A 23,780-nucleotide genomic window follows, 5' to 3' on the forward strand; every position below is an offset into this window, starting at 1 on the left:
TGTAGTACTTGTATATAGAGTTGAAAATAGAATAGTCAAAAGCATGGAACTCAAGAGTCTGAGGTTTTCTATGGACTCCATCACTTATTGGCTGTGTGATGTTGGCCACCTTAACTAAACTTCATTAGCCTGGGTCCCTTGTCTGTGAAATTGTGAAATGGGGATAGTAATAAAACCTATCTCCTAAAGATGTTGTGAGCATTAAATGAATTAATCCATGTAAAAAGCTAACACTTAGGTTCAATATTTTATATGTTCATTTTTATCGTCATATTTTCTTTGTATATGGTTACAAGCTGCCAGATAAGCCACCATTGAGAAACTTGGCATTGCTAATCCTCCCTAATGATTCAGTTTCAGTAGGACCCGTAAGTGGTGCTAGAGAAGAATAGTTGTTGAAGGCAAAGCTTTAACTCAAAAACCACAAAAACATTTTTGATAGGGAGTTTAAGATGCAGAAGGTAACTTAACCATCGGCTATTTTGTCTGCAGTTCATGACAAATAAGCCTGTTATGGATAATTTATGTTTAAGCTGTTCATGTCACATGGAAGAGGGTTCAATTTGCACAGCACATACTTCTTTATTACCAGATGATTCATTGAAAAATCACAATTTGCAATGATCTGCCTAGTGGAAGGGTTGTTGGTCATAAAAACATCATAGAAGAAAATTCAATGATTAATATTATTTATGCCAAAGACATACATTTGTATTAGCTACACACATCCCAATGTGCGTGCATTAAAATTATGACAGCATTGACAATTCAAATGAGACTTGGGGAAGGGTGAGCGTCAGCATTTCTGATAAGCTGTACAAGATAATAGTTTTTGATACAAAAATGAGTTCAGCAACACATATACCAAAGGATACTTTTCTTAATAACAAAGTGACATTTTCTTAGATACTACCAGTAGCAATAAATACATACATACAGGGCCTTCCCTGGTGGTGCAGTGGTTAAGAATCCGCCTGTCAATGCAGGGGACACGGGTTCGAGCCCTGATCCGGGAAGATCCGACATGCCACGGAGCAACTAAGCCCGTGTGCCACAACTACTGAGCCTGCACTCTAGAGCCCGTGAGCCACAACTACTGAAGCCTGCGTGCCTAGAGCCCATGCTCCACACTAAGAGAAGCCACCGCAATGAGAAGCCTGCGCACTGCCCCGCTCGCCGCAACTAGAGAAAGCTTGCGTGCAGCAACGAAGACCCAAGGCAGCCAAAAATAAATAAATTAATTAATTTTTAAAAATACATACATACATAAATAAATAAAAGGGAGAGGTAAAGGAAAGATGAAGAAGTAAGGGATGATCTTCTGTATCAGATATCTCAGCTTCCTGAAGGAGTTCCCTGTACTTCCATATACACAGGAAAGTCTATTAACTCGTTCAGGCCCTGTAGGTACCATTGAGTCCCCTCTAGAAGCAGTGGGGTGAAAAGAGGTGATAATACTTGTTAAGTAATAGTGTCTACGTTGAAGTTAGATGGCTGGTATAAAATATTCTCTATAGATAAAAATCTTTCTTTTTTAAACTTTAGCAAAGGCATTTTATTTTGATATGCAGCATTTTCTCCTTGTTAATTTTATTTTTTATTGTGGTTTAAGAGTTCTTCACACATGTGAAAGAAACTAGACCCATCATAACCTGTTCTTATACACTTAGGTGGGTCCAGATATGGCAGGGGGAGATGGTTTTGTGAGACACAAATATATCCTGATTCACCTGATTCACTCCATATCATATATTCTTTAGTTACCTGTCACTATGTTTCCTGTTGATACAATCTGAAGTTCTGACAACTTCAGGTTATAGGAAGCATTACAGCTTTCTACTAGGTTAATTGTATACGTTGTGGTTACATAACAATTTTTATTCATGATGTGATTATAAAAATACAGAATAACAAAAAATATGAATCAACAAAAATATTTATAATATTTAATAATTGCTTCTAGCTGATGTACTAGTTTAAAGCTTGTTAACATTATCTCATTTAATCCTCAGAAAAATCCTATAAAACAAATCTTTTCTTTCTTTTTTTTTACAAAGTACACCTTTGTAATAAAACATTAAAAAATAAGATTTGTTTTATAGGATTTTTTGCAAAAGAAGGTGCACTTTGTTAAAAAAATACAAAAAATATTAAGTGATCATTTGTGGTTCGTGGTAAAGAACACAAGTGAGACCATCAGCCTGGTCCTATTGTTCTCCAACCCTGCCCAGCTGTTCAGAGGTAGAAAAAGAGTAGGTAGAGATTTGGATTTAACCAGGATTGAGGTTTTTCTAGGCTACTGCTTTGAAGGGAGATGGGTAGGACACTGAGAAAGAGTGCAAGGGAGTGATTATAATGGTAGACAAAGGAATCCAAGCTTTGTAAAGAGGGAAGTGAGGTGATGGGCAGGATCAGGTCAAAGGATTATCAGTCCTACTGGAGTCAGAGAATTGTTGCCAGGGAAGTGCTAGTGGGAATAAGATGGAAGGTGGCAGGTGGCAGAGAGTAGGATGATTGAAACTGAGATGTCAGAGGATACAATTATTGGTTATGACAAAGTGTAGGTTATGACATGGGAGTCTGTGGTGAATGTAAGTTGTAGACCAGGATCCTTGGACATGAGGAGATCAATAGATTTAGAGGCCAGAGAGTTGGTGAGAAAGTCTACCTGAATACTGAAATCATCATAAAGGTGATAAAAGTCATAGCAGAGAGAAGGACTGTGAGCCAGGTGCTGAAGTCATCAGTGAATGGGCAGAGTTTACATGGTTGTGACAGAGAAACTGTGGTCTGATGTCACGCCTTTTAAAGTCCTGGGGGCTGCAGGGAGGATGGAGAAACCATTGTCCAGAGGAGGCGATGAGGGACAAGGGGGCTCCTGCCTGACCTCTGCTTTCCTGTCCTGTTCTTTGTCTGTTTTCATTTCTCTCCTTGAGTGCCTGCTTTCATATATTGCAGTTATGATTTGAAATATGTTCATTCTTTGAAACTCAACTTCTGCCCTTTGGAGAAGTGACTAAATACCTAAACTGACAGAGCAGAGGTGTGGAAGGAAGGACAGAAGGGACAAAAGCAAGAGATATTTTGAAGAAAGATTCAACCCAGTCTATCTGATCATTGCATATAGGAGACAGGGAAAAGAGGAATGAAAGATGACTGCAGGAGATGAGAGAATATCGAATATCATCACCACTGAAAGAAACAGAGAAATGAGCAGGAAGGCTTGATTTGGAAGCAAGATAACTTTTTCATTTTTGAAAATATATTTTTATTTACAAAAGCAACACATAGTCATTGTGTCCTTGTATTATAACATATAAGGAAATGAAAAGAAATAATAATTAGAGGTAAAATTTTGGTATACATTTTTCCAACTGTGTATGGATATATGTGTGTGTGTTTGAAAGTATAAATTGGATCAGACGTTACCTAAAATTGCATAACCTGCTCTTTTAACACTTAATATGTTGAAAACCTTACAGGTCATTGCATGGTCTATTACAGTGCCATTTTGAAAAACCACATAGTAGTCCATTGTGCATATAATTTAATGTACCAACCCTCTCTTTTTGTATATTAAGGTTGTTTCAGTTGTGCTACGTTCAATTCTTTTGCAATAGCTATTCTTGTAGCTAAATGTTTGTTCACACTTACGATTCTTTTAGTCATTTGTTTTCCAAATACAGATTGAGTGCTGAGTCCATGGAATCAAAAATGAATAAGAAACTGTCCTGATCCTCAAGGTTCACACAGTTTAGGGCAGGGAACAGACAAGTAAATAGGCCTAAACTTACAAGGCGAGTGGTAGACTCTAATTCTCTGATTCCCTAGAATATAGTATTGTTTAGATTTTAATTTAAAATGTATATTCTCAACACTTGGTAAAATATCCTGATGATTTCTTTAGGTTAATTTTTAGAAGCAAAGTTGTGATTCAGTGTTTTAAAGTTTTCAATCCATATTGCCCAGTTGCTCTTGAGAAAGGCTGCACCAGTTGTACTCCCTGTGATGGTACAGCAGAGGCTGCCAACTCTCCTCTGATGCCCATTCTTCCCTTTCTCTCAGGATGATAGATATCCCCAAGTTGTAGCTGGGCACCCAGCTTTGCAGCTGCAGATTAATTTCCTAGCTTCCCTTGCAGCTAGATATGGCCACATGACTTGTTCTGGCAAGTGGGACGTGTAGGAAAGGATGTGTTTGCAACTCTGGGTCCTTCCCTTATAGACGTTTACTCTGGACATCCTCCTATTGATTCCCTTGTTGATGGCTGAGAAATGATGATAACAGGAGCAACTTGGGAGACACATGCTTGGGATGGCAGAACCAGCACAAATGCTGGGTTGTCTTATAGACTGTCATGTGAGTTAGGAATAAACTTCTATATTGTTTTGAAAAAATATATTTTTATATATATATAAAGTGAAATTATCTCTATTTCTGCTCTTTGATTTCCCAGAGGTAATTAGAATGAACACTTTGGCATATATACTTCCAGCCTTTTTGTTTTTTAAGCATAGGTATCATTTTGTAAAAGAATATTATATGGTCTGTGATGTGGTTTTTGTTTTTTTATTTTTTTTCATTTAGCAGTGGATCATGAACATTTTTTATGCCAGAAATGTATATATCTTGTATACCTTTAGTATTATACCAGTTTTATAGGCAGAAAACTGATGCTTTGAAAGAATTAATTTTCCAGTGAATGGTGAAGCTGAGATTGCAGCTTGCATCAGCCTGCTAGAACCCATGCTTATAACCACTACATAACTGCCTCTTCGAATATATTGTAAATATCAAATTATGGATATTCTGAAAACTAGAAAATTATTTTTTCAAAAGTGTTTATAAATTATTTAAATTTTTCTGCTCAAGGTTATTGATGGCTCAAAATATATAACTTCAGTCTAAATTATTTATAATGCTATAATAAGTCTATTAGGGAATGGCACTGAGCTACTTAGGACAAAATGAAATTGCTTTATCAGTCTTAAGAACTGCTTCTTTTTTGGAAAAAAATATTTTTAACAGCCTATTCTATAACCAAAAGTGGTGGTGTGAAGGGCAGTGAGAACATTTTATTTCATGAAATAATTCTACTCCTTCCTTTATGCTTTGTCTGAATGGAATGGAAAAGGGATTGACAAGGAAGCCTTTATGGAAGACTTTCATAAGGGCTATTAAAATATTCATTCATCCAACAGAATTCATTGGGCAGTTTCTATTTTCTAGGCACCAAGCTAGGCTCATACATTTAAACTGAGAACAGTGAGGACAAGCCTGGTTCCCACATTCTACTGGACAATTACATTTTAATGGCAGTAGTAGATTTGCTAAAAGCTACTTCCAGCTCATTTTGAAGAGTTTGGTGTAAATCGCAAGTAAATTAATTGAATACAAACTTTGACTGATATTAAGCACTTTGTCTTCAATTTTGTGTTTTGTCAAGTAGTAAAAGTCTTCAAGGATATCTTACATTAGTAAATAAAATACGTCTTAAATAACCTAAACATCTTCTCTTCATTTGTGCTAGTGAGTTGACTAAGGCCCACCATTAACCTAATACTTGGTATCACTAAGTGGTAAACCTAATTTGGTATCAGTAGCCCTTTAAGAGAGACTAGTCTTTTCTGGCTTAATTCTGGATCAGAAGGCCAGGAGAGCTTCGTATTATTTTTTGTTTCTCTTTGGAAACAAAGCAATTGAGAGGCACATTCTAAGAGGAACTCGTCAGGATGAGCTCAGCCTCTCCTGATGATGATTTGGAAGTTGATGTTATTTTTTTGGGTCAGATTAAGATCTGGCATTTTACCGAGCCAAATCCTCTGTTTAATTACGGAGGTGATATAATTACCAGGGGAGTAGTTCAGTTAATAATTATAGAAATCCCAATTTAGCAAGAAAAACAGGGTAGAATAAAAGCTGATTTCAGCCAAACTGATTGTCAAAAACGTGAGGTTTTGAAAATTACTTATCCATCGGAATCAAATTGAGTTGTATAATGTCAATGGCAATGCTGTTGTAGAAAATCTTCATTTAAAATGGTGATAGTCATGGAATTAGTGACAGTGGAGGTTTCCAGCTATTGGCATTAACTATCATTTAGCTGTGGTAATCATTAATTCTTAAAAAGATATATGTTTATTTTATAGTTTCTGAATGTAGAATAAGCCTACTATCTAATGATAATTATAAAAATAAAAGATGCTGCATTCTTACAAACTGGTTAAAGAAATGACAAATTCAGCTAGAGGTGTGGTGTCATAAGAAGAATGAATGAAAATTTATATGACTATGTTTGCCTCTTCATCACACAAAAGGCCTTAATGATTCACTGGACAGTTAAGACACTCTAAATTTTTCTCACCACAAAAATAGCCAACAAATCCAAATGGTTTGAAAAAGGACCAGATTTAGAGAGGGGCAAAAACTCATGCTAAAAAAGAGAGATTTTATGTGCACACTTGGTAGATCATCTTAACTGCCAAATCAACTGAACCTTTGATTTTATACACATACTTTTTAGAGGGATGTCTATGGTAGGCAAGGGATTCTTCCTTTCTTTTGTAGGTATGATCCATGATTGGTGAGTATTAGGGTGAGATCCTCTTTAGCTTTAAACAGTATTCTCAATTTAAGTCATATGCAAAAGATTTTAAATTAACTTGCTTGGCATTTAGACTTAAAGGTGAAAACATAACATCGATTACAGGTCTGCTTTTCCCCACATTCCCTACCTCAGTAAATGGCATCGCTGTCCACCTAGTACCTGAAGCTAAAAATCTACACAATGTTTTGATTCCCCTTGTCTCTCATCCCCCAACTCTAATCTGTCAGCAAGTCTTATTCATTTTTCTTCCTATTAGGTGAGACTGTGTTCCATGGCCCTGAGCATCCTTACATGTTCCTTTTTGTGCCTAGAATGAAAGGCCCTGACTTCTCTTCACTTGGGCAGTTTCTCAGCGTTGTGTTTGCAGGAAGTAACTTTGAGGGATGGTGCAATGTCTCCCTTGGAGATAAAGAGCATCCTTACTCACTGCTTGCTGTAAAAATAGTAGATTCCCTAAGCTCATTGTTCCTTGGCTACAACACAATCCACCATATGTACAGACATCCATAGGATTTTTTATCTGAAGTTTAAATTTAACTGGAAATCCTGTATTTTTTAATTGAAATTTTTATTTAGATAATTGTACATTCACATTTGTAAAAAATGATTCAGAGAAATCCCATGTGTACTTTGCAGAGTTTCCCCAAAGGTAATGTTTTGCAAAACAATAGTACAATATCATAACAAGGACATTGACATTGATACAACCCATTAATGTTGTTTGAATTTCCTGAGTTTGGTGTGCATTCATTTGTGTAAGTATGTGTATGTGTGCATGTTTTTAGTCTTATACAGTTTTACCATATGTATATCCATCATCACAATCAAAGTTCTGAACACTTCCCTCATTAGAAAGATCCCTTGTGTTGCCCTTTAATAACCATCTAATTGCTATTTCTGTTTAATCTTACATCTTTTGCCAATGGTGAACTCAATTATTGTTTCTGGGTGTTGCTTTGTTTCAGTTTTTGGTTTTTTGATTCATTGACATTTTCTGTATAGAATATCATCTACAAATTGTTAGTTTCATTTTTAACTCTCCATTTCATTCCTGATGTTGGTAATGTACGTCTTCTCTCCTTTTATTTTTCTCAGGCTTGCCAGAGATTTTTCAATTTTATTGACTTTTTTTTAAAGCTAACCTCATTTTCTGTGTTGTGTTCCATTTAATTTCCCTTTGTTTTTGCTTTAATCTTTATTTACTTCCTTCTGATTGATTCAGGTTTATTTTGCTCTTCTTCTTCTGGTTTCTTGATTATTGGTTTGAGACATTTTTTCTTTCCTAATGTAGGTTTTGAGACTATGAGTTTCTTCCTTAGCGCTACTTGACCTGGATCCCACATAGTTTGATAAATTGTGTTTTTGTTTTCATTCAGTTCAATGTATTTTTTATTTCTTTTGAGACTTGCTTTTTGACAATGAATTATTCAGAATTTAGAAGTGTACTCTTTAGTTTCCAACCGTTTGGAGATTTTCCTGTATCTCTCTGTTACTGATTTCTAGTTTGATTCCATTGTGGTCAGAAAACATGTTCTTTGATTTTAATCCTTTAAAATTTTTTGAGGTTTGTCTTATAACTCAGAAAATTGTAGAACTTAGTGAATGTTCTATCAACACTTGAAAGAAGAATGTGTATGCTGTGTATACTATTATTGGGTAGAGTGTTTTATATTATCAATTAGATCTTGTTGGTTGATGACATTGTTTAGATATTCTATATATCTCTGCTTAATTTTTGTCTAGTAGTTCTAACAGTTATTAAGAGGGGTATTGAAGTCTCCAAAATATTTGTAGATTGTTTATTTCTCCTTTGAGCTCTATTAGTTTTTCCTTCATATACTCAGAGGCTTTTTTTTTTTTTTGATGCAATACATCTAGAATTCTATCTATTGGATTGATCTTGTTTCATAATGTAATGTTCCTCATCTTTTGTAATTTTCATTGCTCTGAAGTCTACTTAATCAAATATTAATATAGTCACTCCTACTTTTTTTGCATAGTATATATTTTTCTATTCTTTTTCTTTCAGTCTATCTGTGGTATTGAATTTGAAGTGAATTTCTCATAAACAGCATATAGTTGAGTCATTTTTATCCACTCTGCCCCTGTCTGTATTTTGAATGATGTATTTATGTTTAAGATAATTACTGATATGATAGCACTTATATCTGTCATGTTATCATTTGTCACTTATTGTTTCCTCTGGTTCTCATTCCTTTTCCTTTTTTCTTGCCTTCTGTGGGTTACTTGACATTTTATTTAGATTCCATCTTGATTTGTATATAGTGTTTTTGAGTGTATCTCTTTGGATAATTTTTATTATGGTGGCTAATATACAATATATCCTGTATTACATTTTACCACTTTGGGTGAAGTATGGAAAACTGATTTCCATTTAGAATACTTTACCTTCCCTGCTTCGAAATATCATTGTCTTGAGTGTCATATGGTGTAATAATCTGTATTTTAATCATCAAATATAACTGACAGAACTCATGAAAAAAATGATAGTCTATTTTATGTATCCACATTTATGCTCTTTCTTTTTTCTTTCTTGTTTCTTTTTTTTTTTTTTTTTTTTTTTGCGGTATGCGGGCCTCTCACTGTTGTGGCCTCTCCCATTGTGGAGCACAGGCTCCGGACGCGCAGGCCTAGCGGCCATGGCTCACGGGCTTAGTTGCTCCGCGGCATGTGGGATCTTCCTGGACCAGGGCACGAACCCGTGTCTCCTGCATCGGCAGGCGGATTCTCAACCACTGCGCCACCAGGGAAGCCCTCTTGTTTCTTTTTTCATTTCCTTTCTGTTAAAAGATGTTCTTTAGCCAATCTTAAAGGATATATCTTCCAACAACCCTTTCTCTTAGTTTTCTTTTGTCTGAGGATGTCTTTATTTTCCCTTAATTTCTAAAGGTTAGTTTTGTCAGATATAGAATACACTTTTGACAGTTCCTTTTCGTTTAGCACTTGAAAAATGTCAATAGTATAAAACTTCCTTCTGGTCTCCATAGTTTCAAGTGAGAAAAATGATGTTATTTGTCTAGTGTTTCTCATAGATAAATGAACTGTTTCTCTCTTGCTGCTTTCAGTATATTTTCTTGTCTTTAGTTTTCAAAAGTTTAATTATAATGTGTCTTGGTATAGATTTCTTTGGGCTTATCTTGTTTGGAGTCTGATCATCTTCTTGGATCTGTAGTTTGTGCCTTTCATCACATTTAGGAAGTTTTCAGTCATTAATTCTTTGAATACTCTTTTAGTCCCCTCTCTTCACTTCTTCTGGAATTCTGATGATATGAATGTTGGATCCTTTGTTACTCTCATACAGATTTCTGGGGCTCTGTTTATTTTTTTAGTCTTTTTTTTTTTTGGTCTATTTAGATTGTTTGATTCTCTTTATCTGTTCTCTAGTTCACCAATCTATCCTCTTTCATTTGCACTGCACTACTGAGCACATCCAGCAAATGTTTATTTCTGTTACTGTGTACTTTAGTTCTGTAATATCTATTTGGTTCTATTTTTATGACTACTACTTTTTTTAACTGAGGATTTTCTATTTTTTTCCACTTGTATCAGAATTTGTAATTCATTGTTGAACCATTTCTGGGACAGCTGCTTTAAAATTCTTGTCAAATAATTGAAACATCTGCTCCATCTCAGTGTTGGTGTCAGTTGATTGTCTTTTTTCATGCAAGATGTGTTTTTCTTGGTTCTTTTGTATAAAAGGTGATTTTCTATTGTACCTTGGACATTTGTTTATTATGTTAGGAGACTCTGAGATATATTTAAATCTTTAATTTAAGCTGTTTATTTACCTTGTTTAGTTTTAGCAAGCAGGTCCCAGCTTACTTTTATGTGACTCCAATGAGAGTTTAATTTTAGAGAACTTGCATTATTATTTTGGTCTGCTTTGGTGTCACTGCTGGTCCTTATTGTTGCTGCTTGGAGTGATGGAAGATGTTTCCCCAGGAAGGGCCCATGGAGGTCTCACTGTGGCAGAGGGGACTCCCAGCCCTGTAGGGACATGTGGCTTCTTAGGCCACATGCTTGTTGTGGTTGGGTGCCTCTTGATGAGTCTGTCTGCCAGCCTCAGTATCTCTTGAAAGGGGTGGTATACCCCAGGCTCCCATAGTTTATTGTTGGCTGGGCTGCCAAATCATCCCCCTTACCAGTGGTGTCAGAAAGCCTGATGTTGGAGGAATTCCTTTTCTATCTGTAGAACTGAGGTGCTTTCTGTTGTTTGGAATCCAGGAAATACTGGTCTTGGGTCACCTTCTTCTATTGGGTTGGGGGACTTAAGACACTCTGCTACTGTGTTGTTCTAATCTTGGGGTCAAAACCAGTTTGGCTTCTCTTTACCACCTTTCATAGTTCTTTTCTGGTTGTCTCTTGCTCTACTTACAGGGTTTATGGTTGTTCTTAGAGTGGAGGAGGAAAGATAAATGGGTCTACACCATCTTGTCTAGACTGGAATTCTTATCTGTGTTTTTATTTACTAAATATAGCAACCCTAACTAGGCCACAAGTATTCTGGTAGATAAGTAGTCAGTTGCAGTGTATGGCTTTCTTTCTGTTTTTGGTTTACTTATGCTTCACAATGAAAGCTGACTCAGTAGACTTAAAAACAATCAAAAGTGTAGGGCAAGGATCCCCAAACTATACACCCCTGCTTGAGGGTCACATTTGCCCCATAGCCTGTTTTGGTATAGCCCTCAAGCTAACAATGCTTTACATTTTTTAAGGATTAAAAAAGAAAAAACAGAATATGTGACATACTCCATATGTGGCCAGGAAGACTTAAACCATTTACTCTCAAACCCTATACAGAAAAAGTTTGCTGACCCCATAGTCTAAAAAAATGAAAAAAAATTTTTAAAAACCACTAAACTGGGATTCAGAAAAAGAAGATTTGATTCTTAGCTTTGAAGATAAGCTTTGTAACATTGGACAAATCACAAAAATTCCCTGTGCTACATTTTTCTCTTTATAAAATAAAGCTTTGGGTAAAGTAATTCCTGAAATTCCTCCAGTATGAAGTTTTAAATCAACCTGTCATAAAACTATTACAGTTGGGTAACTTTCTAAATGAGTCTTATTTTTATCCCCAAGTTTTTATTTTGAAAAAAATTCAAATCAATGAAAAAGATGAACAGATAGTACAGTGAATATCCCTACATGCTTCACAAATACTCACCAATGGTTAATATTTTGCCACATGTGTTTTTTCTAATAATTTGTGCATGTATGTGTCTATTTACATATAAATTTTATTTTTTATGAAACATTGATAGTTTACTGCAATCATCATAAAACTTTGCTCCTAAGTACTTACTTTAGTATATATTGCCTAAGAACAACTTAAAAGGAGGAGGCATCTCTTGAAATCTTGGTGGTATGGAAAGAGGAGAAAGCAAGAATGTAAATTTATGTTTCTATAGAAATGAAGGAGAGTAAAACTGGAATGAATATAAAACAAAATCCAAGGGAAATTGCTAGAACTAACAGTGGAATCTATATATTGAAAGTGATAGGATATCATACACAAGGGAAAACTGACATAGAAGCAACATCTCCAAGACATATCCTAGTTGAGCAATTAGACTTTAAAGATTAAGAAAAAAGCCTCAGGACTGTTGGTCAAAAATATTAAGTTCATTACAAAGTAAAGAAAACCTTGTCATTATCAAATTTCTCAATAGCAATATACAGACCAAAACAGTAGTACAGCAACATTTTTTAAAAATCAAGCAATAGAAGTATGAGACAGTTTTATGTTCAGTCAGGCTATCTATCAGGTATCGAAACTATAAAGAAGAAAACAGTTTTAAATATGCATGGAATTGGAGTTGGTATATTAGTTATTTACTTTTTTATTTTACTTTTTTTTTTTGGTGGAGGAGGTTTTAAAAGCCTTGGAGAGGAAGGAAAAGACACTAATTATTTTGAGTATTTATTATAAGATGGATGTACATAATTTTGAATTAGGTCTAATTACCTTTATTTTACAATGAAGAAACTGATACTCAAAGAAATTGACTACTGTGACTCAGTGAGTATCTGTCAAAGCCAGGTTCAAACCCTATTTTCCTTCACTGTAAAACTTTGATCTTTCTTCTATGTCATGCTGACTGTGGGTTCTTCATAGTTGTTGCTGCTCTATAAATGCAACTATAGTTTTGTTTTGTTGTTGTTGTTTTAATTAAAAGAGAGAAATAATACCCCTCACTACTCTATTTAACACTTTAGCTCATGAAGCTATTCATACTTTTGCTCAGCTGACAAGCAGTTTGAGCTCCAAAAACTACAAAGAACATAGTGATTTAATTAAAGGCTTGAAAACAATCAATTTGAAAATGTGATGGTTTTACATGCTCAAATTTCCTCCCCCAGAACCAATTACATCTAATAATAAAGACAAGAACTGAAAATCCTAAAATTTAGCTTTTCAAATAGTCATTGAGTCTGTTTTTGAATACATGTAAAATAAGCAACACTTTTGATACAAGTAATATCCCCAAGAGGAAATTAGCAGAGCATATTAGATTACAAATTTTAATAAACTGGTATTAGTATTATCACTTCCAAGCAGAGGAAAAAGAGATCATTTTTTTGCTCTTTCTGAGACTCTATAATGTCTTATCAGCTTCTGTGACAAACCATTCAAGTATTTACTGCCCATGCTAATTAGTTTATAGCCTACCAGCCTTGTGTCTACACAGAAGACAACAGAGCCTATTCAAAAATGCTCCCTCCTTCTCATAAAAGGCAAAAAAAAATAAAAAATAAAAACCCAATTCTTATTCAACATAGTTGCTAATGCAGAGAAACTTATAGTATCTGGCTTCTAGAAGAGGAGAAACATATATTACCTAATTAAATCCCACACATTGTTCGAAAGTCGGTATAAGATTTGTATATAACTTCAGAGTTTCTAAAATGTAGCCTTACCTTACTAATCAAATAAATGGGGGAAAAAAATCTCTGAGGAAGAGAATTAGAATGCTTCAAAATGTCCCAGTCAGCTGCAGCCTTTGTACCAGTGATACCATAGCAGGACCTAGCCTGGTCAATATATATTTTTAGCTGAACTGTCATTTCCATTACTGGAACAATTTTTTTTAGCAGTTTATAACTAGGACATTTTCATTCTCACCATCCTGAAACTTGATAGAAATTGTCAGACCAAATGTACTTTGAAGAATACAACAGATCTACTTTGGCTCTTAGGCAATTTTAAAATATAACAGTTGCTAGGTCATTTACCAGACCTCTTAAAACAAAGGACATGTTTTAAGATGATTTGGGTAATTCTTCTTCTCTTTTAATATTAATTATACTATGTATTACATCACTTTCTCCTTTGATTTTGGCAAAACATCAAACTCACCTTATAAGGATGAGAGAATTTGTTAGGAGTTTGCGATGCCAGCTTCATAGGTTTGTTCTAAGACTGTCAGGAGATGACATAGGTCAGGTGCCCAGAACAGGGTCTGGCAGATTGCAGCCACTCCATTCATATGAGTTTATCTTTGCCTCTGAAAAATGGAATGCCATTGCTTTGGGTTATTAAAGCAAACTAAAAGGCAATGCAGCAAACCTGTATTTCAAAGGAATTCACACTTAATGTGAAGTATAGTGCTTGGTAAAGTTACTGTCGCATTTTAGTTAAACTAGAAAAAATATAGGAGCAATCTGAGGAGGAGAAGCAAATGCTAATGGACTGGACACTAACTTTTAGCTATTCCTTTAGTAAAATTACTAATTTTTTTTATTAATAAGTAATAAAATTACTAAAGTTACTCAGTGTGGTTTGCTTCCTGTGAAATAACTGCCAAAAGTTAATGAATAGCTAACTAAAGCAATCATGTGTAAAAACAAGTGCAATTAAAAGGAACCATGATCTCCTAAAATGTAAATTTCTGGACTGCTTTGGAAAACTTGGATTAACTCTTTCCCCACAGTATGATATAGCTCTACTTGATACAGTATCAAAGTAATAGATAGCATTCTGCCCAATCATGGTGTATGCAGCTTTGTAGAGGTACCAGTCTAGAAGCAATAAATAGCACAGGCTCAGGTGGAACCTGGTCCACTGTTCTTAGATTAATTCACAGGATAATTGAGACCAGTTTTCATTTTTTTTACTAGATATAGAAAGGATGTTACATGATTTTTCTGGGGTCTCTGACCATGAAGAAAAGTAAGGACAGGCCTTTCTCACCTTCTGAGATGGCCCTCACTCTGTGGAGTGTGTTTCTCTCTAAATAAATCCACTTCTTACCTATCATTTTGTCTCTCACTGAATTCTTTCTGCGATGGGACATCAAGAACCTGAGCTTCTGATCAGCTCGGTGCTTTGTGACCGCCTAGAGGGGTGGGATGGGGAGGGTGGGAGGGAGACACAAGAGGGAGGAGATATGGGGATATATGTATATGTATAGCTGATTCACTTTGTTGTAAAGCAGAAACTAACACACCATTGTAAAGCAATTATACTCCAATAAAGATGTTAAAAAATAAAATAAAGTAAATCCATTACTTCTAAAAAAAAAAAAACAAAAAGAGAACCTGAGCTTCATTAAGTCCTGAAGCCAGGTATGTGATCTCAGTTGGAGGACCTTGGGTTTTGGCCAGGTTCGAGTCCCGGCCCAGTGGGTTCGAGTCCCAATCTGGGTTTTGGCCAGGTTTGAGTCCCAGCCGCGTGGTTTCAAGTCCCAGTCTGGGTTTTGGCTGGGTTTGAGTCCCGGCACGTGGGTTCAAGTCCCAATCTGAGGTGCACGGTTTCAACAAGGCTAGTCCAAAAGGGAACATCCCAACCAAAAAAAAGAAAAGTAAGGACAATATGACCTTTTTAGAATTGACTGCTACTGCTTAAACTCTGTCTTATGATGGCAAAAGGCAAATTTATTGAGTTTTTCCTTTAGTGGAAAATCAGGAAATTTAATAATCTGCAATGAATTACCCCATTACTAATGCAGAATTAACCAGAGTTGACTGTATCCTCGGATACCAAAGGGAACCCAGCATGAGCTCATTTGCTATGACGTGCTCGTCATTCCACAAATTAAAGGGAAAATTGAGGCAACAAGTCGTGTAATATAAACTGATGGATACCTGTTCTTGCCTCCATTTATTTGGCTATTTTAAACCAAAAGATTAAAGTGTAAACATGTTATGGTTATTAGTGATTCTTTCCTTCTAATTAGAATTTTGTAGTGGGCAAAGGAGATGAGACTATAACATGAGCTGTCATAATTCTGTGTAAATAAGAAGATATTAAGATAATCTCCTAAAGTAAGAGTAAATAGATCAATGAATTCAGTGTTTTTCCTATATACTACCAAGCAAGTGATAATGATTGACGGCTGAACCGAAAGTCAAGTAGTAATAGCCATAGATGAATGGTGTAAATTCTGTCGAGATCAGAAGACTGAACTAGAAAACCTTTGAAGGATCAGATAATTTCTACCCCAACCATGGAAGGATCAGCTAATGGTGAGAATATACCAAAATTAAGTAGATAATGGTTGAGTGAGGAAACAGAAAAAGGAGTCTCATAAATATACTTAATTCTAAAAATGCATAAATATCCTCTTAAAACCACTCTTATGTCTTTGTATTTTTAAAAACATAGTAGACTATCTATGTTACATTGCCAGCTTTCTGTAAAGACTACTTCTGTGCAACGCCATGAAATTTTTTTTTAAGTTTCATATTTAAATAAAACCTACAAATTCAATTCATGAATTTACAGTGATGGTAAAATTTTCTCAGTTCCTCTTCAGAAATTTAGATCAGCCCTAAGAAGTTCTTTAAAAAGCATTGAAGAGACATTTAGACATCAAATAACTCAATTTGAATCTGGTATCCTTTTTAACACACAGACCAACTCTGGCAGTTCAGAATGTGATTTTTAGAAAATTTTCCTGGCCTCCTGTTTGTTTATTTTCCTTTGTTGGGTCTGTGAATATTTTAGTGAGGATTCACTTTAAAAGTAATCTCGGTCCTTGTTGTTGCTTTGCAATGTTTGAGAAAATGACTAGAGGAGCTTTAATGCTGTCTTGTTCATCATTGTGAATCAGATAAAAGATTAAAAACAATACCTAGAGCGCAGCTCTTAACTTGGGCTTCTGTCTGTTGAATTTTAATTCCATGGTAAGATTCTTGTTCAGACAGAAGGTAAATAAATAAGTCCATAAATTCCACTGATTTCAGCAGGCTGTGTCACAGGGGATGCATTATTTTTAAGCCAAAGTATCATCAGTGTTTTACATGATTCCATCAGAGAGATTCCAAGACTAGCACCACCTGCTTACCATACAAAGGCTTTGAACATGAACGGGGGAAGGAAACAGGAGAAGTTGGTGAGCAGGCTTCACAGACCACTGGTTGGTAAGGATATGACACATGACAAAGCACAATTTATCTTATTGGGCCTTTCAGACTTTTTAGCAGGTACCACTGGTTGCCACTTGCCCCTCTTCTATTTTGTCTTCTACTTTGGGAGAAAAAAATAGTGGTTGTTAGGATTGAAATGCAGGCCATGGAATGTGGAAACTTAGGCAGGCTTTTGTCTGCAAGTGCCAGTGGTTTTGCCTCTAGAAGTGTGTCAGAATTCCTGAAGTGACTGTATTTACGCCTCACCTGGCTGGGGAGGAACGGAGTGTGGCACTAACACCTGTCAAGGAAATTACAGGTGCAAGCAATTATTGGGCTTGGAGGTATTAAGGAGAAACAATTATACACATTTTCAGTCTAATTTGATGAGAGCCTCAGGTTCCTGGAGGCTTGCCTGGCCAATTGCCTAAGTTGTAAAAACTGAGTCACCTGGCTTTTCAGAGTTAAGACACTCTGGTTTTAAGCCTGTTGATTGGCTCACTGAAAAAGGAGTGCAAAGAATGTGGCCTTATTAGAAGTATGTTTCATAGAATTTGCTACAAAAACTTAAATTTTAAAATAATACCGTAGCAGGTTTATAGCCTTTATTCTGGTTTGCACTCTCAAAATTTGTTTGTGTGTTCAAGATTTATGTATTTGAACAGCCTACAAATATTTGCTGAGTATGTCCTCTCAGATGTCACAGACACAACTATGAGTAAAAGAAACATGACCCCTTTTCTCTTAGACCTTACAGTCTAGAAAGGGCCACATGTGTATACCAATTATATGTGTGATAAAAGTCATGAAGGATGTCGTGGAATTATGCAGCTGGGGATACAGTTTGATTTCGGGGAGAAGTATCAGAGAAATTTTCCCTTAAGTAGTGACTTTTAAGGTGAAGATTAAGAAATGAGTTGGCCAGATGAAGAGTGATAAAGAGTATTTCATGCATAAGCAAGACCATGTACAAAGGCCACTAGATAAGGAGTGACTTGTGGAGCAAGTCAAAATGAAAGAGGGGCCCAACAAGAAGCTCGAGATGAGGGCAGAGGCCAGTTTGCCTAGGACTTTGTAGGCCAGAATAAGGAGCTGGGCTTGAGTCTAAGATAATGAGTAACTGCTGGGAGATTGAGCATGGGCCTCTTAAGAGCTCGTTGATGCACTAACAGAGCATCTGAGCACCTATTGGATACCAGTCATTATGCTGGTAATTGGGGTAAGGTGAATGTGAGATGGTCCCTGTCTTCAAGGAACTCACCACTTTAAATGGGAAACAGATGAGAAAATCTCTCATTACAATGAGAGGATTTAGGTTTACATAAAGGCATGAACCAAGTGTAGTGGGAGATCAGAGAAGAAACCCAGAAAAGACTCTTTAACTCAGCCTTTGAGTGGGTATCAGAATGTGCCCAAGGGAGATGGTATTTGATTCTGGGAGAACTTGTTAGTTACATGGACCAAGTGTAAGAAGGGCCTTCCAGACAAAGAGAAAAGCATGCCCAGTGACCTGTCTGGCATGCTCAGAGAATTGCCTGTAGATTAGAATAGCTGGAGAAAGGGTATGAGTAGGAGTGAGGCAGGAAATGTGGCTGGAGAAGTTTATGTAACATACCTTTGCCCTGTTAAGGAAAGAGAGAGATTAAGGGATTTGTATGTTGTATCACCTTTCAATTTTAGAAAATTTCAAACTTTGCATCTGCAGAGAAAAAGAGCCATTAAGTAGGCCAGCTTTCAGTAACAGAAGTTACTGTCTAAGACCATTTCTGTCACTTTTCAGAAGTCTACAGAAATGTATACCTATTCAACAAAATGTTAATTCATGCTTCAGGAAAAAGAACAGTGGAATATACTGATATATCTTAAGATGATCTCTTTTTCATTTTGAATCTGAGTTCTGCATCAACCTGAAAAATGGAATAAATTTTCAAAAGGGCATCAAATACTCATTACAGAGGAAGAAAAAGTTCCCTATTTATCATGTTCCTGCAATCACCACTGAGTGATGTATTGTGATTACAACTTTTTTTTTAATTGGCAGGCTTCTGGGATGCTATAGGAATTGGTGACAAGATGATGGATCAGTTTCTCCATATTGGCTGGTTGATCCAACAAACCTAAAGCAGATATTGACATTTGTCACTCAACATTGGAGTCCTACAGACTTCTCTGCTGATTAGTCAAATACTTCACCTCCCTTTAATTAATGTTTTAAGAGCAGAGCCTCACAGAGATGCTCAAGGGAGCAAAGTTTTACAATATAATGGGAAAGAAAGGTTACATAGTACCAGTTGAATGGGAAGAAGTAAGCATGGGGGGAAAGGAAGAAATCAATGGCAATGTTTGAACAGCTTAACCCTGTTGGCCCTTGCATGTTAATAGATTATTTATGCATCAGTTTGCCAGTGAGAAGAAATTAGTATGATTAGCATTTTGTTTATTGACTGCTCATCACAAATTGGAAAAATGTTTACATGTATTTTTGTTTATTACCTTGAAAAATCATTGACAAGAAAGGTCAGGAGAAGAACTCATCCTCTCATATAAACTCAAAGAATTTTATCCTAAAGAAAAAAAAAAAGGCAAATGAACAGAAATATATTTCGCATTGTGCTGTAAAAAAAAAGGAAACTATTTTATTTCCAGAGAAAGGCCTTTTGAAATAGGTGGTTAAAGAAGGAGCTTTGAAATTTGACATGAGTCTAATCTCATTCTTTAGTTAATAGTCAAGGATTTTCAAAGAGTCTTTATGATGTTTGCAGAAAATTTTCACCCCTTCTGTGGCTCCCCCAACCCTGATCATTTAGAAGTTTCTTTTACCATACAACTTCAATCATGCCCTGTTTTGGAAGAGAGCTGCAAGCTAATCCCATAATAAAGACAGTGAAACAGAGAAAAATCCAGAAAGGGTTTAGATTTCTACCTTAAGTACCTTAAAAATTCACAGATATATGTTAGGTATTATTTAGGGAAAATGAATGTTGGTGTCTAAGTCTTATGAATAACAAATCACAAAGAAATCTGCTGTATTTAGCAAGCATAGGAGCAGGGACCAAATGTAGGATCCCAGAGCTGGGATAGATTTCCAGTTGTCCTGTCTTGGTTTTTGGCAAACTAAAAATGTAGACTCTAGAGAAAGACGGGTTTGGATTTGAATCTCAAGTACCTTAATTTCCTGTAAGTAACCTTGGGCAAGACATATAAAGTCTCTAGGGTTCTTTGATTTTCTAAGTTTTAAAAAATCTCTCTCTCTGTCTCTCTCACTCTTCCCCTTCCTCCCTCCCTACATCTATATACCTATCTACCTATCTATCTAAACACACATTAATTGTCCTTCTCTTCACCTTTACATCCACCTGGCCCACCTATTGATTGTTTTAATGAGACTGGTAGAGAAAAGAAGGATCATAACACTTCCTGTTGTTGCTAATTAAGCCTCCAACTTGCAAGGAATATGATGATGTTCTTTACTCTTAGTGAAACAATCACTGAATTCAGGACAGGATTATACATTTGGAAGTCACATTGTTGAACAATCAATGTTTAGTATTCACGTGATTGAATAAAGACAGTTTTACCTTTTAGGAAAATATTTAGGGAGAGTTTCTTGTGATATAAAATCACATTTTCTTCTTAGGAAGGAATCAAAGAACGATCTCCTCTATTTTTAGGATATGCTCTTCTGAAATCTAGTCCTGATCATCAGATTGAATGCAAATGTTTGAAATCTAGTTCTCTGAAGTTAAAGAAGATACTGCCAAAACAAAAATTATGCTGAAAGACCAAAGAAAAATCAATATGAAAAAGGTTTATACATAGATTTCATTCTTTCATACATCCTGAAAAAAGCCCTAAAATCAGTTGTGTATCGTCATATTTAAATGTAATTTTCATTTTATCAAAGAAATATATAGTACATATATATTATAAAAATTCAAGTAATAGTACAAATCTTATAAAAATCACAACAAATCCCACTTTCAAGAAAGTTTCCTTTCAATTTTTAAATTTCTCCCTCCCTGTTATTTATACTCATATTACTAAATAACATCATAGCAAAAAATTTCTTGGTTTTTAATTTTAGCCATTATTTTTTGGTTTTCTATTATAAAGATGAGCATTTAGATCTTTATTGTGCCAGTACACATTTAAACACTTCCCCTTGTCCTATCCTATCAAAACCATCTTTGGCTAAATCAATTCAGTGTTTATCTTATTTTAACTAAGAAAATCTTATACATAGAGGTGCTACATGCTATATTATGATTATATATTTTAAACTTTTTTTTTTCCCTGAGGTTAACTATCACACACACACACACACACACACACACACACACACACACACACTTAGTTTTCTATTTACTGGCTGCTGATTCTGGCAACTCTACCTCTTACCTGTCTTTCAAGACCCATATTAAATAGGTTAAATAGCTCTTTACCGATACAAGACTTTGCAGATGCAAGTTAAAAAAATGAAGAAAGCTAGCTTAAAGACTATCTGGAAATATATTCTTATATTTAATCTCATATTTCACAGTGGTGGCATCAAATTCAATCTTGAGATAAGGTGAGAGCTTTTCCTGATTCTGATCAATTCCCTCTTTCTTCTTTAATATGGAAAATCAGTTTTTCTTTTTTTTCCAATATTAATGTAGATGGAAATTAATCTTCAACACTGTCCTCCAGTGATCCACCTCCTCAAAGCAGATGACTACTCTATAGAAGTTCTAGAACTCTTAGTGATACTTTAGAGTTTAAATGTAGCCTATTTCCTTTTGTGATTCATTTTGCAATTTAGACTTGAGAATGAGACAATGATTTTCTGTAACAATTTAAAGACAGTCATAAATGGAGAGGGATTCAGGATATGACTTAGTGGGAGCCCAGGACCTCAGCATCAGTTGATGCAGAAGGGGTCGAAGGTCGTAGCAGGGATAGTCAATTTTTATTACGCAAAAATCTGAATCTTTTATCTATATCCTCACAATTTACATGCAACCCATCAGCTAGAAGAATCTGCTGCTACATAACCCAGACATACTAAGTCAAACCTACTGAAGTTTGAGAAGCACGATCTGGGTCAGTAACTGATGTTGAACTTAGTAGAGAGCTAAAGCTATTCAAGTTTTTCTCTTTATGCAGATTAGTCAGAGAAAGGTTGGGACTTGGCATTAAGAGAGAGAAAAGAAAGTTACTAAAACAAAATGGGAAATCTACATGTAAAGGGAAAATGGAAGTATATAGCATAGTTTTGGAATGGAAAGAAGCTCATTATGACTTAAGAGTAGAGTGCAGGTTTAGGCTGAGGCTGAAGGTATAGAAAGGGAGAAGTGATGGAGGTCCTCAAATGTTTTACCAAGGACTTTAAACTTTAGTCTGTAGGAAATGTGGAATCCTTGGGAATGTGTTAAGAAGCAGAGCTATGACATTCATGTTATGTTTTAGACAGATTAATCTATCTACACTGTGGAGGATACATTAGACTTGGAAAACAGACTGGAGAAAAAGACTGTTTGAGAGATATTGCCATTGTCCCAAAAATATTGATGAAGATTTGAATGAAAATAACAGCTAAACAAAACAAAACAAAACAAAACAACTGTGGGAGTTGAGAAGATACACTGAGGACAAATTAAGGATGTAGAATGTTAGACTTTTGTGACTTGATAATAGAAGTAATTGCACAATACAACTGATCACAGGGAAAAGTCATGATTCTAGTTTAGTTCCCTGGTTAGTAGAGTAAGCTAAATTATTTCATAGTATAGTAGAATTAATTGTATCCTCCCAAATATATGTTCTGCCAAGATACTACAAAAATTACTGGAACCACCAGGGACATCACAGGGATAGAGAAATGGCATAAAATAAAATGGTTTTGTAGGGGACTCTGTCAGCTGGCTACTCAGCATTCAGTCCATTCTTCCTCCTTCCTAAAGAAAATCCAATTCTGTTCACCTATTAATCTTCTCCTATGTAGCCCTTGTGACTCAAGGGATGCTTAACTCCCTACCAACTCTGTGTGTAAATTTTGATCCATCAAATGAGTGCATGGCACTCACCTGGTGACTCTTTTCTTGATCACAGTGTGGACAGGTGGCCTAAATTGGCCCAAGTTAAATAGAAGAATTTATATTTCATGTTTGAGAGAGCCAGCTCTCTTGCCTTGCTCCTCTATTCATTCATCAACCTGTCCCTCTCCCTCTCTCCTAATATGAAAGCAAGGCAGAGTTTTCCATTCTCTGTTGGCAGCCAGCTATGACCAGGAGGAGAACTAGTGTGAAGATGAAACAATACATGAATGATAGATCATAGATATGAACACAACCTAGCCCCTTGCTGATATTACTGAGCTAGTGAGTCAAGCAACTCTGAAGTTGGCCCCACTTAGGGACTTACTGTTATATGAGATAATAAATGTCCTGTTTGTTTAAGCCAAAAAAAAAGTGTTATGTTCAAGTCCTCAACACTGGTACCTGTGACCTTTTTTGGAAACGGGTTCGGTGTAGATGCAATTAGATGAAATGAGGTCATACTAGTTGAGGGTGGGTGCTGATCCAGTGGCTGTTGTCCTTAAGAAAAGAGGACAAAAAGAGACACAAAAACATGTGAAGACAGAGGCAGAGTTTGGGGCTATGCTGCTATAGGCCAAAGAGCACCAGGGACGACCAGATGTTGGGAGAGGCAAAATCAGAATCCTTCTTCAGAGCCTTGGGAGGGAGCAGGGCTCTGCCAACATTTGGACTTCTGATTTCTGACCACCAGACCTGTGAGAGAATAAATTTATGTTGTCTTAAAC

The sequence above is a fragment of the Kogia breviceps genome, chromosome 8 (assembly GCF_026419965.1).
Source record: "Kogia breviceps isolate mKogBre1 chromosome 8, mKogBre1 haplotype 1, whole genome shotgun sequence".
NCBI classification, from domain to species: domain Eukaryota; kingdom Metazoa; phylum Chordata; class Mammalia; order Artiodactyla; family Physeteridae; genus Kogia; species Kogia breviceps.